A 16190-nucleotide genomic window follows, 5' to 3' on the forward strand; every position below is an offset into this window, starting at 1 on the left:
TAAATAACGAGAGACTAGCCTTCAGTTGAAAGCCATGGTAATAAAAATCACCGCAATGCAATCAACATGGTATTGGCATAAGAGCAGACAAATCAGTGCAACAGAAGAGTGAGTCCAAAAATAGACCTCAGTATACATCATAATTTAATATCTGACAAAGGTAGTATTTCAATTCTGTGGGAAAGAATGGTTTATTTAATAAATAGTGCTGGCATAACTGGCTATTCATCTAGAACAAAATGAACTTGTATCTCAATTTCTCAACAAATCCAAAAATAAATTCCAAATGGATTAAAAATGTAAACGTAAACAATAAGCCTTGGAAAGACATTTAGGTGAATGCATGCAAATCTAAAAGGCAGAGAGCATCTTTGTGGAACCAGAAATTTAGATAGTATACAAGGTAGCAGGATAGGCATATTTGATTATATTAAACACAGAAGACTTCTATGTGGTGAAAAATACCAAAATGTATGTAGCAAAATATATGTCATGCCAATAACAGATATAGGGCTGACATTGTTGACATACAAGAAATTCTTACAGATTGATAAGAAAAAGAGGAACCATTCCAATTTTTAAAAGGGGCCAAAGGTATAAACAGGTAATTAACAGACTAGCACATCCAAATGATAGTAAATATATTAAACATATCCACACTCACCAGTAGTCAGGGAATTTCAAATTAAAATAATAATGAGGTATTACTCTACACTCTCCAGAGTGGCAAAAAATGAAAAAGAATGGTCTTATCTACTGCAATCTCATGCATTTCTTGTGAAAATGGGAATTGTTATTGTCTTTTGAGAAAAAAGAATCTGAGATATCTGTTCAAATAAAGAATTGGCATACCCTTTGACCCAGTGATTGCAGTCCTGAAAATGTAGTCAGTAGAAATAAAAGAACCAAGGTGGAAAACGCCAGGCAAAATTGTTTACCGCAGAATCACAGTAAGAAAAACCTAAAAGCAAAGTGAATCTATATCCCTAAGGAAATGGTTCAATAAATTGTGTGTGCATGTGTAGCCTAAAATACTAGGCAGTTACTAGGAAGGGATCAGACTTGCACCTTGTGAATTAGCAGGTTTTCAACAAGGTGTTGAATAAGAAAAGCAAGATGTAGAGAAATGTGTGTGCTATGGTTCCTAGTAATACTCTAGAGTTTATGAGTATTTGTATATGTGTAAATGTATGTATTGTCACACAAATTTCTGTTTGTTTATGATGGCATGAGCTTAAAGAAAATGTATAGGTTGCTCTCCACGGGATGGTTAATAGAGGTTATGCCACATTGGGCACAGGGAGTGAGATTTGGGTAAATTCTGAAAGGAAAGGGTACAGAGAAAACTCATCTAAATTTTTTATGCTAGCATAATTATATCTTATTAATGTATATATACACATACTAAATGCATATTCATTATATAATGTACATATCATATGCATATATAACATAATCCATTATAGTGTGAGTGTGCATTTATTATGATATGATATACAGTATAGTAAGAGAAACAACTTGAGTTATTTAAATCCCCATCTACATATTTGTAGGGACATGCATGATATGCTGTTAAATCTTATTTAATTTTTGAAAGACTTATTGATTGGAAAGGCAGAGTGACAGAGAGAGGGAGGGAGAATCAGAGGGAGCTCTTTCATCTGCTGGTTCACTCTCCAATGGCCCTAAGAGCCAGGGCTGAGGCCAGGCTGAAGGCAGGAACTCGGAACTCCACCTGGTCCTCCCACGTGGGCAGCAGGGGCCCAAGTACCTTGAGCCATCAACCACACACAAAGCTGGTCCCCTGATGTCTAAGTTTTTAATGTGTATGGTATGATTCTATTCCGTCAAAATGAAGCAGATAAAACAAAACTCTATATCTGTGTCTGCATAAATGCTTGTAATATGGAATGAGCCATGGCAAAGATGTGAAGGGATAAATGTCAGCTTATTAACACTCGTTACCTCAAAGGGGCTTGAGGTGGAGATGAAATGCTGGTTAACTGTTCTTTACACATCATTGTACTGTTCTACTAGTTCAATGAGCCTGAATTGCCTTGTAATTTGAGGACAAAAAGAAAAATATACATAGAGAAAGAGTCTTCCTTCTAAGGGTGTGTTATCTTTCGCTATGTATTGAGATCTTTTTTTCTCTTAAACAAATATTTCTTTGTGTTTCTAGCTGCTAAGAATTCTGTTCTTGCGTCTCCTTCAGGAACAAGTCTTGGAGGTTAGTGACACCTTTTTTGGCATCCATCTCGGTGATCATCTGGTTTTTCTTTAACCAGTCAAGGTCATTTTTCTCTTTCTTATCTTCGCTCTTCCCTGTGGTTATCTCATTCAGTCTCATGGCTTCAAACATGATACACACACACACACACACATACCAACAACTCCTGAATACAAGGGCAATTCAAAAAGTTTGTGGAAAACGGAATTAAAAGATAAGCTTATTTGCATGAAAATTGTTTAAATTCAGGCATAATTTTTTCATCATACACAATGTCCATAAACTATCTGGGAAGTCATCATGTGTTTCTGCAGCCCAGGCCTCTCTTCCGAATTCCAGACCTTGGATAATACCTATTGACATCTGCACTTGAACATCGGGGTACACCTGAAACTCCACATCTCTGCAGTGTGCCCCCCTCCTAAGTCCCTCCAAACCTAGGGGACCAAGCAGGGAAAGGCTCATTATGTACCTGCAGCTGCCCTATCTCAGCCCCCCTAGTGCCACGGAATGTTCTTCCGGTTCCTTCAAAAACCTATTCAGCATTGACCAGGTTCACCGCCCCCACTGCTTCCAGCCTGCTCAGAGTCCTCGTCCTCTCTTACCCGGGTTACAAGTTCTCTCTAAGTCTATTCGTGCCCCTCCTTGGGTGAGGTCTCCATATGTCACCCAGAATCAAGCCCTTGAATACGTACATTAGATCACTCCTCTGCTCAATACCCAGCATCTCTTCTCCTGTCTACACTCACCACCACCCCCAACTGCCCTCATTTCGAGAAAGCATAAGATCTATAAAAGACTTTCACAGCCCAACTTCCTGTGACCTCTCAACCTCCCCTCCTCCCACTCTCCTCTCTCACAGCCACGCTGGCTTCTCTGAAGACCTTGAACTTGCCAGGCACATGCTCTCCTATCTGGGTGGCTTCAGACTCCTTGTTCCTCCTGTTCGGAACACCCTTCCCTTGGACAGCTGCGGGGCGCATTCTCTCCTCTCTCAACCAGATCTGCCCTGTTTTAACAACATTCCCCTCCTACCCTGACCCAACAAATCTCCCCTGCCCTAGTCTCCTGGTTTACGGTCCATAGCACTCATTCCTTTCTGATACACTAAAATGTGTATGTAGTGTTTCTCTTTTATTGTGTGTTTTATCTCACTGGAACGTAAGCTCCCAAACACAAGACTTTGTTCACTTTGTTCACTCTTGTGACTCCAAAAGTCTGGAACCATGCGAGTGAAAGAATGAATTAGTACACTCCGTTAGCATCATAGCCTAGGCCAAGCACCTGCCCCTCAAGTGTCTTTTAAGCTGTGACAATTTCTTTTTTAACGATTTATTTTATTTATTTGAGAAGCAAAGTTACAGACATAGAGAGGTCAAGAGACAGAGCGAGGTCTCCCATCTGCTGGTTCACTTCCTAGATGGCTGCAACGGCTGGGGCTGGGCCAGGACGAAGCCAGGAGCCAGGAGCTTCACCTGGGTCCCCTACATGGATGCAGGGGCCCAAGCACTTGGGCCATCTTCTTGCTGTTTTCCCAGGCTATCAGCAGGGAGCTGGATTGGAAGTGGAGCAGCAGAGGATCAAGCCCGAGCCCATATGGGACGCTGACGCCACAGGCACAGGCTTAACCCACTACACCACAGCGCCGGCCCTGACATTTTCTGCGACTTTATTTTTCTTAAATATGATTCCTGCTGCTTTCTCTCTTTTAGGAATAATTCCAAATTTCTAGCTTATTAATGGAGCTTTTGACTGTTGCCCCATTCGTTACAGCTTATTTTGAAAAGCACCTTTTCCATGATTTCATCAGATTTGGTGAGGAAGGAAAAGCCTTTGCCCGTCGTCAAACAACCTTTGCTTTAGAGAACTGAAGATCTGTTCGTGGGAATCAGTCTCTGAACTTGAGTGCATCTAATGGACTTAAGTTCCTGGACTTTGGCCACTGGTTGATCCTATGGCTGCAGGACAATCTTGTGAAACTGCCCGCCAGCTAGCCTTTCTCTAGTTTATCCAGTGCTAGCCCTTGCGGTGACACTTGGTCCACATGAACCAGTATATTACAAAGTATTTTTTTAATCTAGAGAGGAAGTGATTTGCATAAGTGATAGGTCATAAAAATGAGGCTGGAATGCTTGAATCGCATTTCCTTTTGACTAATAGATTCAGTCTTAAAATCAAAGAAGGGTACTCATTGAAAATCGTAGACAGCTGAAAAGATTTCTGATCTCCTTTTACCCTGGCTCTAGTAGTCAATTAAAGACTCTTCAAAAATGAAAAGCATGCCTTTTTTGTGTCTGTTTTCAAAGTTACTAAAGACCAGATTTTGACCGTTGACTTATATGCTGAATATGCATGCCCAATGAAAAGAAATTTGGTTAATTTGGGAGCTTGGGAATGTGATAAACTATTTTTATCTAACTTTCCTACCAGCATAGCATTTCTAACTCACAGAAAAACATGCTTTTTAACTTGTCTTCTTTAAAAAATTGTATTCGCAATGCTTTCAGTTTTTTAAGTGTAATTTTATGACTATGTTGAATTTTTTTGGGGGGGGAAATGTTCATTGTTGGCCCGTTTGTCCAAGGCCGAGCATGAATCAACGTAGATTACAAGATCACAAAGCTATGACCAGAAGTATTAGTTTGAAGGCAGTGGCTTGCACTTTGATGACTGCTATCAAGCAATCCTGAGTGAGCTGACTTTCTAGCTACCAGCCCAGACAGCACCCCACCCTCAACAGAGGACAGGATAAACCAGTTCTTCCAGATCTTGCAATTAAACCGAAGGCCCATGCCCTAGTCTGACTCCAGACAGTCCTATCGCTATCCTTCCCCTTACACAAGATAATCTATTTAAGAACTGTTTTGTAAAGCATTGCTTAATCGTTAAGGAGGACTGGTGCCTATTATCTTGATAAAACCTAGGAGACTGAAGACCCTTATCTCATTTTGGAGTTCCTTCCATTGTTCTAAGTACCCTGATAGTTTTTCCTTCTGTATGTCAAAAACTTTTTCGCTTTGCTGTAAACACATTTTCCCTTAATCAAAATGATCGGACATGGAAAATCATGCTCATCATCCTCTATATTATTCTTGGGGACAATATCTGTGATCTGTTCTATTTTAACTTTTACTCATGAAAAATGGAAACCTACTTTTCATTTCTCATCATTTTCGGATGCTATTCAGAAATTCCATGTGACTATTGAAATGTGGTCGACAAAATGGGATCCCATTTACTCGATCTTTGTAGAGATGGTAGCTTTTGGAAGACGGAAACAATAGGAAAAATTAAACAGGAAGTGACAGTTTTAACTGTCTACATTTTTTGAACTTCTGGATCATAAAAATTAATAAAGCTAGTTGGGAAAGTATAAGGGGGCTTCAAAAAATTCATGGAAAATAGAATTAAAAAGATATGTTTATCTTGGTGATTTGAAATTCATGCATAGTTTTTTTCATTTTATACATTTCCTTCAACTTTTTGAATCCCCTCATATTTGCATCATATATAATAGTTAAAAATTCATATATATGTGTTTTAGCTAAAGAATTCACTCATAATAAAGTTAACTGAAAATAAATTTTTATAAAAAATAAGAATGGGAATAGGAGAGGGAGAAAGAAGAATGCTAGGAGTGCAGACAGGAGGAAGAGTAGGGTGGGAAGTATCACTATGTTCCTAAATTTGCATATGTAAAATGTATGAAGTCTGTATACCTTAAATAAAAGGTTTCTAGGTTAAAAAAAAAAGTAACTCAAGTTAAATAAAAAGTTCCATGGTGGGAGGGATGGGGACATAAAGTGAACAAATGTTTTGGCATTAAAAAAATTCTCTCACATGTATAATAATGTGCTTATATAACTTCAAATTTTTAATGAATACTTTTGTAAAAAAGAAAGTTACTTTTAATTAAAGCAATATTTTTGAGTAAGACCAAGACTTTAGTAGACACATGAATGGAGAATACGGTTTTGGGTCAACACTCACTTTTCTTCAAAAACTAGTTGGTCTATCATGTCTTAGCAGAATCCAGCAAACCCTTGGGAAAGTAGACTCTCCTTCCAGCCTTCTGCCTCTGTATTCCACAACATACTGCACTGTGCCTATTCTGGTGCTCATTACATCATTCAGAATTATTTTTACAACTCTCTTCTCCACTAGAAATGACCACCTGAGATTTGTTCCATTGTTCCTCCATTGTCCACCATGGCACCTGACACATATAGTAGGTACTCTCACATTGCTTACGTAATAAATTAACTCATCAGTTCATGTTAAATTATGGCAGGATCTCGCTCCTTAAAATAAAAAATAACTCCCATGATGCAATGCTATCTTGTTCAAGAAGACTTTAGTACACTAATAGACATGTATCTCTATTTTTTAAAAATTAAAAAATATACACTTAAAATATATTAAATATAGGAATTCTCCTAAAAGCTGTGTGATGCCAGAAAGAATGAGGGGCTTTCAAAAAACAAAATCTGACAAAACTATTCTAAAGTTCATCTAGAAAAACAAACAGCCAGAAAAAAATCTGCAGGTAAGAGGGGATAAAGGGAAATAGCCCTATCAAATATTTGCAGATTTCATTACATTACAGTAATTACCACGTCGTGGTCAGTGTGAAGGGAGAAAATTCTATTGAATAAACAGAACCAACAACTCAGACATGAACAAAAGTACATATGAAAATTGTTTTATTTTTAAAAATTAATTTTTTAAATTTATTTGAGAGACAGAGAGTTCTCACGTGGTAGTTCACTTGCCAATTGCCCATAAGAGCAGGGGCTGTGCCAGGACCAGAGCCAGGAGTTGGAAACAAAATCCAGGTGTCCCACATGGTGGCAGGAACCCAATTATTGAGCCGTCACCACTGCCTTCTGAGACTTGCTTTCTCAGGAAGCTGGAGGCAGGAAGCCGAGCCAGGCATTGAACCCAGGCACGCAGCGTGGGCTAAGGGCAGCTTAACCACTGTACTAAACTTCTGTCCAGAGCATTATTTTAGAATAAAGCGACTCTCTTAAATAATGGTGAAAAGCTGACTTTTCCCCTACCTTTTCCATACTTCATTAATAAAGTATGTTGTAAAAGATGGAAGCCATTTAACAAAGGTCACCTGGATTGCTATATTACTTCATTCAATCAAAGGACATTCAATAGCTTGAACTATGCCATATCAGCAACTGCCCTACAAGAAAACAAGAATACATTTATTAAAAAAGCTTCAATGGAGAAGGCTACACTAAATATGACATGGAATTGAGAATCCAGTAATAAAAAAGTTGGTTATTTAAATTATTTTTAAATCCTGAAATTTGTATGCAGCAAAAAAAAAAAAAAAAAGCCACAAAGCAAGCAGTAAACCCTTCATCCACAAAATGGAAAGGAATAGAGAAAGTCTGCAAGATGCGATACACAAAGGACTAACGTCTTCAATATGCAAAGAGTACAGAACATGCATGGGAGAAGACCAATAATGGCCCAATAGAAAGATAGGCAAGGGGCCGGCTCTGTGGTGTAGTGGGTAAAGCCTCCACCTGCAGTGCCAGCAACCCATGTGGGTGCCGGTTCGATTCCTGGATGTTCCATTTCAGATCCAGCTTCCTGCTATGGCCTGGGAAAGCAGTAGAAGATGGCCCAAGTCCTTGGGCCCCTGCACCAGCGTGGGAGATCTGGAAGAAGCTCCTGGCTTCAGATTGGCACAGCTCCGGCCGTTGTGGCCACTTGGGGAGTGAACTAGCAGATGGAAGACCTCTCCCTCTCTGCCTCTCCTTTTCTGTGTAACTCTGACTTTCAAGTAAAAGAAATAAATCTTTTTTAAAAAAAAGATAGGCAAAGAATATGAACACCAAATTCCTAAAAGAGCAATAAATGGCTGGCAAATCTATAAAAAAGATAATAAAACAGTATCAAAACAATGATACTACTTATCAGATTAGCAAATGGTATTTCAAAAATATTAATGACATTCAGTGTGGGCCACGGAGATGGGAAATGGATACTCTACACTGTTGGCAGAGGGTAAAAAAATGCGGGAAGTCTTTGGCAGTAGTGAAAAATTGAAGCAGGGAGCTCATTTGATCCTGTCCTGATGTGAGGACACAGCTAGAAAGTGCCACATAGGAACCAGAGCCACACGCTGACCGCTGCCTTCATCTTGGGCTCCCCGGCCTTCAGAACTGTGAGAGAGAAATGCCTGTGGTCTGTAAGTCAGTCTGTGCATGGTAGCGGCTTGAATGGACTATGCAGGTCAAACAGAGCAAGCAAGAATAGCTGCACGTGGGAAAGTGTCTTTATATCATTAATAGGAAAAAATGGCAAGGTGAGAACAGGGGTGTGAGCCCATTTGTACACAAGTACATACCCGCTTTGCATGTGCTTGTGCAAAACTCCTCTGGAAGGCTACATAACTTAGTATTAGAGTAAATGTAGAATTTATTCCAGAAACGAGATTGAAAGGAGAAAGATATGAGAGATTTTTACCTTTTCCTTTATTCTCTACTTTTGATTTTCATGAGAACGTAGTATTTTTGTAATTAAATTTAAAAACATTGTAAAATAGTGCTTATATGTATATGCTTAAGAAGCAAAACCCTTTTTAAGAGCTTTTATTTAGGAATCTACTTTATCCAAAAGACAGAGGGAGAGAAACAACATTTCCATCTGCTGCTTCATTCCCAATTGCCCGTTATGGCCGGGGCTGAACCAGGCCAAAACCATGAACTAGGAATTCAATCCAGGTCTCCCATGTGGTGACAGGGATCCAAGTATTTGTGCCATCACCTGCTGTCTCCCAGGGGGCTCATTAGCAGGAAGCTGGATTTGGGATCAAATTTGAGACTTGAACCAGGCCCTCTGATATGGGATTTCGATGTCCCAAGCAACGTCTTTTTTTTTTTTTTTTTTTTTGACAGGCAGTGTGGACAGTGAGAGAGAGACAGAGAGAAATGTCTTCCATTTTCTGTTGGTTCAACCCCCAGTGACTGCTGTGGCCAGCCCGCTGCGGCCGGTGTGCTGCGCTGATCTGAAGCCAGGAGCCAGGTGCCTCTCCTGGTCTCCCACGCGGGTGCAGGGCCCAAGGGCTTGAGCCATCCTCCACTGCACTCCCGGGCCACAGCAGAGAGCTGGACAGGAAGAGGAGCGACTGGAACTAGAACCAAGCAGAGTCTTAACCACTCTGCCAAATGCCTGCCCCTAGAAGCCAACCTCTTTGACAGACAGTTTGGCAATCCATAATGAGTCCAGGGCTAAGCGTGGAGTGAGGGTATGGAGGCACTTGCTTTGGGCACAGAATTTAAAGGCGCGTCAAACAATTCTGTAATAAAGATACATGGTATGTGTTTCTTATTGTCTTTGAATTTTTTAAGAGCAGTTTTAGTTCCTAGCAAAACTGTTGAAGGTAAGGAGATCTCCCTATGTGTCTCCACACACATAGCCTCTCCTATTGCCAACATCCCCATCAGATCTGAACCCACGTGGACGCACCATTATCACCAAAGTCCACAGCTCACACCAGCATTCACCCTTGGTGCTGTCCATGCTATCATATGAATAAACTACAATGACATGCATCCATCCGTATAGCCTTGTGCAGAGTAGAAGCTGCTGCCAGTAGAATGGCTTATCTTTAGGAACAGGAAGACCTGAATGGAGAGATTTCTAGAACCTGAGAGATAACCTTTCATGGTGTATGCTGCAGTCATACACCATGAGCCTGTTTCTCCCTGGTTTGAAAGTTGTGCTAGCTACTCCTGGGAGACACCTTTTAATTGCATTGCCCATTGAAGAGAAGCCTTTTTTCCTATGTGCTCAACATTTTTGTGTCTTAATGTTTCATCACAACATAATCTTTTGGAAGACATTTTTAGCAACAATTCAAGTTTGGATATTTAGTCAAAATTTTGTCACCGATGCAGATAATTCATTGCAGTGAGGAAAAGGTAAGTATATACCTATGTGCTTTGCTCAAACACTTCTTTTTTTTTTAAAGAAACTCAAAGTTACACAGAGAGAGAAAGAGAGGCAGAGAGAGAGAGAGAGAGAGGTCTTCCATCCACTGGTTCACTCCCCAGATGACCGCAACAGCTGGAGCTGCGCCAATCCGAAGCCAGGAGCCAGGAGCTTCTGCCAGGTCTCCCACGTGGGTGCAGGGGCCCAAGGACTTGGACCATCCTCCACTGCCTTCCTAAGCCACAGCAGAGAGCTGGATCAGAAGTGGAGCAGCTGGGTCTTGAACCGGCACCCATATGGGATGCAAGCACTGCATGTGGCGGCTTTACCGGCTACGCCACAGCTCCGGCCCCTCAAACACTTTTCAATTCCAGCTATATCAAAACGTAAGGAATGCTTGCCTTCACAATCGCGGCGGCAAGATGGCTCTTATAGTTTGTTTCCTTCGCAAGACGTAAGTGCCTCTGTTCTGCCATTGGTTCTGCATCTCTGTGTTCCCAGAGTCCACCACGGTGCTTGATGTGGCGTATGTGCTTAACAAATTCCGGGCCGTATCTATTGAATGCAGATTGCTTCTGTACCATCAGAGAGTAGAAAAATTGTCAGCTGGACCATGGAAAGTGAGGGGCCATCTGCGTATGATTCTCAGTCAATCCTGAGCTGCTGTGTAAGGAGACTCCCCTGAGGCCACCACGAGGGAAAAACACGACCGTGGACAGTCCCAGCAGAGCCGCCACCTGTGGTAAGTCTGCCTGGACTCCTGGTCCACCCAGCCTCGTGTCAATACTGCCTGGTGACCTTAGCTCTTGCTACACGGAGTCCGTTGACTGACCCCTGCCTAAATTCCATAAGCACGAAAGCATGAGATGCAGCAAACTGGTTTCTGATCTACGTTCATACACTTGGGGGACAATTTTTCTGTAGAGCAAGGATAACCACACACTCTCTGGCCCCCAACTTTTCATGCCTCTCTCTTTTTGAAGAGTCTCTGGGGAAATTTGTTATTCAAAAAAAAAAAAAAAAGTGTCCATGTTGTTTCACTGCAATGAGGTAGCTTTGAGCGTATGGGTCTCAGTGTGTTCTTCCTTGTTCCATGAATTGTGATGGATGCACTTTGTTGCCCATTTGGAAAAGTGTTTTTCTCGAATTGTCTGTGAATCTGTTTCCATATCTCTTACAGGAAATAACTCACAAAGAAGAGAGGGAACTAGCAACAAACATACTACAGGACATCTGCGAAATGGCGGCTGTAGATTGTCTGCAGATCCAGACAGGTATTCCTAGGAAAATGGGGGAAGTTTGTGATTCCGGATGGTAAACAGTGGTAACACCATCTTTGGCTCATATGATGAATTAAATAAACCAATATGTCATGATATTATTCAAACGAACTTGTAACTGGGGCTTAGGGCCAGACCCACTGTCAACCCAGAGACTCTTCAAATAGGAAGGCATGACAAGTTGGGGGCTGGGGAGTGTGGTGGTTACCCTTTCTATACAGAAAAACGGTCGCCCAAGCTGATTGACTTCGCACAGAAACTGTTTTCTAATATCTCATGCGTCTGTGCTTGAGGAATTTAGGCAGGGGCCAGTAGGTGAGCTCCAACGTGGCATTAGCTAAGATCGCCGGGCAGTATTGACAGGGAGGCTGGGTGGACCAGGAGGGTCCAAGACAGCTTTCTCATGTGTGGTGGCCCTGCTGGGACTGTCCACTGGAAGGCTTTTCCGTCGTGGGGGCCTCAGGGTAATTAGTTCCTTACACAGCATCTCAGTATTGCACAGGTCTATAGGACCCAAACTCCGAATCACACACAGACGGTTCACACGGCAGTTTTTCAACTTTACTATGGTACAAAGACAATCCTCATCCAGTAGAAACAGCACTTAGGCTTTTAATCTTTTCCTGGGTTATTGACATGTGCTATGATCCTCTCTTAAAATGGTGGACAGCTCCTGGTCAGTCACAGGGTCACGTGGAAAAACAACGGATACTCAACAGTGTGCCATGTCACTCGGTAAAGATGTCTCATAAATTAGGTGTGTTAGGGCATTTTCAGCTTACCACAAGCTTATTGATATGTAATCCCACTATAAGTTTTTTTTTAAACATTTATTTATTTATTTGAAAGTCAGAGTTATACAGAGAGAGAAGGAGAGGCAGAGAGAGAGAGAGAGAAAGAGAGAGAGGTCTTCCATCTGCTGGTTCACTCTCCAATTGGCCAAAACAGCCAGAGCTGTGCCTATCTGAAGCCAGGAGCTTCTTCTGGGTCTAAGGACTTGGGCCATCCTCTACTGCTTTCCCAGGCCACAGCAGAGAGCTGCATCAGAAGTAGAGCAGCCGGGTCTCGAACCAGCGTCCATATGGGATGCCAGCACTGCAGGCTGCAGCTTTACCCACTACGCCACAGCGCCAGCCCCTGCCGTTCTCTAAGATTATTTGGGCCCAGATTCCAGAGTTGGAGACAGAGACCCTACACCTGGAAGGTAAGCCTGTCAAAGAACTGGCAGCTTTGATTTAAAGCCTGTGGAAGCAGAAGAATCTAATGGGAAGTCAAATTATAGGGGAAAGGACAGTGTGCCCATCAAACCATGGTTGAGGTTGCAATTGGGAGAATGAGAAATAGAGTCTAAGTGGCAAGAGTCTGAAACTAAGTGACAGGAGGAGCTGCTGGCGTCAACTGTGAGCTGTAGGAAGTGAGATGTGGGAGTAGAGAGAGGCTGGCGGCTTCCCTTAATGAGGGAGCCGCATGATAGGGGTGATATTGCTATCAAAGGAGTTCAGGCGGCTGGACAGACACTTTTTGAAAATTTTAAAGATTTATTTATTCATCTGAAAGACAGAGTAAGAGAAAAAGAGGGAGAGATTTTTCTGTCCACTGACTCGCTCCCCAACTGGCCCCAACAACCAGGCTGTGCCAAGTGAAGCCTGGAGCCAGGAACTCCGTCCAGGTCTCTCACATGGATGGCAGAACCGAGGTACTTGGGCCATCTTCTGCTGCTTTCCCTGGCACATTAGCCAGGAGCTGGGTGGGAAGTGGAGCAGCCGGGACTCGAACCAGTGCCAGTATGGGATGCCGGTGTTGCAGGCAGCAGCTTAATCCATTGCACCACTGGACAGTCGTTTTTCATGTTTGGATGTCAGGGACAGTTTGACAACCCAGTTGCTGGAAATCACTGTTTCCTCAACGACTCAGTCTCTTATCTATCCCACAGGTGGCTTAGAAACCCTGACCAGGGACCACTGTGCTCCTGGTTTCCCTTAAGCAGAGGCTTCAGCTCAGTTCCCAGACCCCTAGCATTAAACTTCGGGGGCCAGAGGACACGGAGGGTGACTTGGGGCGCCCATGCCTTCTTTAAACTCCTAGCAGGGCTCCTGTCTTCATCTGCAGGTTTCAGATCTGTCCCCTGAAGTCTGTCTTCCTCTACTCTTCTCCCTACCCTTGATCCTCTTCCCTCCCTCAGTCGCCCAGTTCTGAACTGATATTTTCACCAAAAATGGTCTTACAAGTTGCACTTGGGAGAGATTCTTGTGAAGTTCTCAGGAAGCTGGCGTGTTGGTTGAATTCACAAGGATAGTGAGAACCTGGTGTTGGCAGAATTCTTTATCACAGTGTAAACCAGCCACCTCCACCCCATTCTAGAGCCAGTTGTTAGGCACCTGTCAGCACACCATTGCCCACCTCTTTATGACGTGATTTTCTCTCATCTTGTCTCCCTTAGCCTCGGTATGACTTTAATTCAGAAATCACCACTCCAGCTCCCCATGGCATCAAAGAACACTTGCATTTGAAAAATAAAATGCCTACCCACCTCACCCCCAGCTTTGTAGTGTACTGGGTTAAGCTACTGCCTACAATGTATAATGCCAGCATCCCAGTACAGGTCTTGGCTGCTCCACTTCAGATCCAGCTCCTTGCTAATGCGCCTGGGGAAGCAGTGGAAGATGGCTGGAGTGCTTGGTCCCCTGCACCCACATGGGAGACCAGGAAGAAGCTCCTGGATCCTGGCTTCAGCCTGGCCCAGTCCTGATTGTTGTGGCCATTTGAAGAATGAGCCAGAGGATGGAAGATAAGAAATAAATCTTAAAAAGAAAGAGAAAAAGAGAGAGAGAAAGAGAGAAAGAGAGAGAGCAAGAGAGAGAGAGAGAGAAAGAGAGAAAGAGGGAAAGAGAGAAGAGAGAGAGAGAGAGAGAGAGAGAGAGAGAGAGAAAGAAAGAAAGAAAGAAAGAAAGAAAGAAAGAAAGAAAATGGTTATGAACAAGTGGCTTTGCCTACCTAAGCCATAACTTATCTCTAAAGGGGTGATGATGATGTCTTCCTGGTAGATTGTGGTGGGTTGAGACAAGATCATGCACATTGGTGTTTAGAGAAGCCTTAGTTCTTGTTGGTCTTGGGCTACTCACTCATCCACTGAGAGTTTTTGGATGTGTCATTCTTTGAAAAGCTGGCACTAATGTTTCATCAGTGAAATACTTCAAGTCAGAAAAATTGTGGGGATTTGGAGGGGAGAAGTACTGGGTATTTTTACCATATTATTATTTTAATTGTATTTATGGGGTAGAGTGCTAATTCGATTTCCTTAAACATTAAAGCATTTAAACTTTTATTTATTTTCTTTTTTTATTTGAAGGCAGAGAGATACAGGCAGAAACAGAGTCCTTCTGTCAACTAGTTCATTCTCTAAATGCCCGCAATAGCCAAGGTTGGGCCAGGCTGAAGCCGGGAACCAGAAATTCAACCTGGGCCTCCCCCGTGAATGTCAGGGACCCAAGTACTCTCGTCATCACCTTCTACCTTCCAGAGTGTACAAGAGCAGGAAGCTGGATCAGAAGCAGAGCCAGGAGTTGAACCAGGCATTCCAATGTAGGCATTCCAAGCAGTGTTTCAACCACTGTGCCAAACCCCTGCCCCTTAATTATTTCTTATCAACATTTAATAACTGCACATAATTCTGGGGCACAGTGTGATATTTCAATAAATATGTACAATGTGTACTGATCAAATCAAGATTGTTAATGTTTCCATCTTATCAATACAGGGCATTTCATGTTCCTCTCTCCTACTCATAAAATATATTTATAATAAGCTATTGTGAAATATTGTCAGATCACTGAGCTGTAGAACAGAAACACTGTTTTGATGGTGGGAAAATCTCGCATTAATCCACACTTTTTTTTTTTATCTGTAATGAAATGTGAAAATCTGGTCTTTTGCTGCCATGCTAGGCCCTGAGAGGCCTGGGACGATTCTATGTTGACCTCTTTTCGCTTGGACAAAGCTATTCTTCTGAGAGTTCCCACCCACCATTCGGCTGTATTCAACTTTGCCTTAGTTTCCCAAGACCTGCTTTCCTACGTGCTGACGTCATTGTGTATTGAGGTCTCTTATGAGCAGGTGGAGCAAAACCTGTTGAATTGCCTTTAGCTCCTCTTCCCCAGAGTCTGAGCCGTGCATCCCATCTTAGGCGTCATCTGCCATGGATTAGGGCTGTTAAAAGGTTTGCCCAATGGAATTCATATCTGAATCTTCCTGCAAGATCAATTTGACGAGATTAATTATCTCTGCTTTAAAAAAAGCATATTTTAATGGTTAATATAGATCTCAAGAAATGCAAAGCATAAAATAAAAGGATGAAATAGAGACTATTTGTTTCACTTTGAGAAATGCCAAGGTCACTCTTGCTTCTCTGCAGTGCCTGTGCATCATTTCAATTTAAAGTTAACCGAGGTATAATTCACTTGTAGTCAAATTTGCCTACGTTAGTGTGCAGTTCCATGAGTTCTGACACATGTGTATGTTGTGTAACTACCATCACAATCAAGAAACAGAACATTCCTATTCCTTTTTTTTTAACATTTATTTTATTTGAAAGTCAGTTAGAGAGAGAGAGAAAGAGGGAGAGAGAGAGAGAGAGAAGGAGGGAGAGACAGAGAGAACCATCTTCCATCTGCTGGTTCACTTCCCAAATGGCCACAACAGCTGGAGTTGGGACAGTCCAAAGCCAG

General features: G+C 42.2%; 1 long non-coding RNA gene across 1 annotated transcript; it reads left to right on the forward strand.

Annotated features, from left to right (window-relative positions):
- The first annotated feature begins 10356 nt into the window (after window positions 1-10356).
- On the forward strand, window positions 10357-15334 carry LOC127490358 (uncharacterized). The gene is made up of 3 exons (XR_007918338.2): window positions 10357-10928; window positions 11367-11460; window positions 14816-15334. It is a non-coding gene; the product is annotated as an uncharacterized lncRNA (long non-coding RNA).
- Window positions 15335-16190: the final 856 nt, after the last annotated feature.

Source organism: Oryctolagus cuniculus, chromosome 2 (assembly GCF_964237555.1).
Source record: "Oryctolagus cuniculus chromosome 2, mOryCun1.1, whole genome shotgun sequence".
Taxonomy (NCBI): Eukaryota; Metazoa; Chordata; class Mammalia; order Lagomorpha; family Leporidae; genus Oryctolagus; species Oryctolagus cuniculus.